This window comes from Octodon degus, unplaced genomic scaffold, assembly GCF_000260255.1.
Source record: "Octodon degus isolate 3935 unplaced genomic scaffold, OctDeg1.0 scaffold00076, whole genome shotgun sequence".
In the NCBI taxonomy this organism is placed as follows: Eukaryota; Metazoa; Chordata; class Mammalia; order Rodentia; family Octodontidae; genus Octodon; species Octodon degus.
In genome coordinates this window covers 9,247,631-9,249,761 of record NW_004524652.1, presented here as the reverse complement: position 1 = coordinate 9,249,761, position 2,131 = coordinate 9,247,631, and the positions used below count along the sequence as shown (strand labels likewise).

Below are 2,131 nucleotides of genomic sequence, written 5' to 3'. Positions count from 1 at the left end.
AGGGGGCTGGGCTGGGTGGGATGTGGTGCTGGGGGATTGAACCGTGGTCCCTGTGCTTTGCTAAGCTTGTTCTAAGTAGGTGCTTTAGACCACTGAGCCATCTCGCCAGCCCCCAAAATAATAATCTTAACGGTTACACAAACTGATTGATTTTATGGTGAAGGGTACTTTACATCAGAGTCTTTGAAACAGTGTTATAACAGAACAGTCTCTCCTTTTGAGGATGTGGAGAAGACAGACCACCTGTGTCATAATCAGTATTTACAAGAGAAACAGGCTTAATGTAGTACATAGAGATTTACAAAATTAGCTTGCAGTCTTCTCTCATGGAGTCCAAAGTACAAGAGCCCAGGACCTCTGTCCATGTGCTAGCGATCCAAAGAATCCAGCCTGGAACTTGTGGCAATGTCCCATACAAATACATATCAGGAGGCCAAGGAACCTGCACCAGAAACCTGAAAGGTTGCACCAGAAAATCTAAGGGCCATGCTCAAGGCTAGAGTCTGCCCTCACACCAAAAAGCTGGTGCTAGAAGCTGAAGTGTCCATGCCAAAAGGCAGCAGATGATACTAGAGGCAAAGGGGAAGACCAGAACTCCTCCAAAGAGAGCAGCAGAAGTTTCTCCAAGGAAAATTAGCCACAACAAAACTCTTCCATGGAAAATAAACTGAAATCCTTCCCACTTCTTCTTTTGCACTGTTTTGGCAATCATGTGGACTCAATTCAGCTGGGCATTACTATTCAAATTAACCATCAATTAATCACCACCACCCACTTCCTCACTTTCTGAATCTCTGTTAATTCTGAAGACTTATTTCTAACACCTGTTTCTAGAACTTCATTAGTTAACACCAAAAACTAAACACAGGCTTCATTACACCAATGTTTTGAAGTGTTGTCCTTGTATTTTTTTATAGCAGTTTCATAATTTCAGGTCTTACATTTAGGTCTTTGATCTAGTTTGAGTTGGTTTTTGTGTGTGATTAGTGGAAAGATCTAATATGTATTTCCTATGTACATCTAGTTTTTACCAGCACCCTTTATTGAAGAGATTGACTTTTGGTATTTTGGCTTTATGAACAGGATTTATTTCTAGGTTCTGTGTTCTCTGTACTATGCGTCTGTGTTGATAATGGCTGATACCATGCTGTTTAATAACTATAGTTTTGTGGTACGTTAATAGTCAGGTCTTACGGTGCCCTGCTTTTAGTTTTTTATTTTTTTCTTTTGTCCCCCCCCCCAGATATTTTTAGCAATGGTTGGTCTGCTGCGGTTTTATATGAATTTTAGCATTTTTTCTATTTCTGTAAAAGTTGATATTTTGATGGGAATTATATTAACTGTATAGATTGTTTTTAGTAGTATCTCACCTTAAAAATATCAAGTTTTCTGGTTCATGAACTTGAGATATCTTTCCATTTTTAGCATCTTCTATAATGTCCTTCTAATGAAGTAACTTAATTTCATTGAAATTTCTAATTTTCAATGTAGAAATCTTTCACTCTCTATTAAAAAAACACCTAAATTTTTTAATAGCTATTGTGATAGGGATTGCTTTCTTAATTTCTTGGTCAGTGAATTCATTATTGGCATATAAAAGTGCTACTTTTATGCTGGGTATGGTGGTATATGCCTGTAATCCTAGCTCTCAGGAGACAGGAGGATCACTTAGAGTTCAAGGCCAGCCTGAGCTACATAGTGAATTCAAGGCTATCCTGGAATACATAACAAGATCCTATATCAAATAAATAAATAAATAAAAGCTTTATTTTGGTGTGATGGTTTTATAGCCTACAACTTTACTGTATGTGTTTATTAGTTTTAATAGCGTTTAGATGGGACATTTAGATTTTATGTATAAAATCATATCATCTGTCAATATGGATAATTTAACTTTTTCCTTTCCAATTTGGATGCCTTTTTATTTATTCATTTATTTGCCTTTTTTGTCAACTTCTTTTGCTAACACTTCCAGTACTATGTAAAACAAGAGTATTAGAAGTAGATTTCCTTGTCTTTTTTCAAATCTTAAAAGAAACACTTTCAGGGCTGGAGAGATGGCTCAGTGGTCTAAAGCACCTACTTAGAACAAGCTTAGCAAAAGCATCAGGGACCGCGGTTCAATCCCCCA

The 2,131-nt window shown here is 37.0% G+C and overlaps 1 pseudogene; it reads right to left on the bottom strand.

Moving 5' to 3' along the window:
* Positions 1-712, bottom strand: part of LOC101583143 — a 5,783-nt pseudogene extending 5,071 nt beyond the window's left edge.
* Positions 713-2,131: the final 1,419 nt, after the last annotated feature.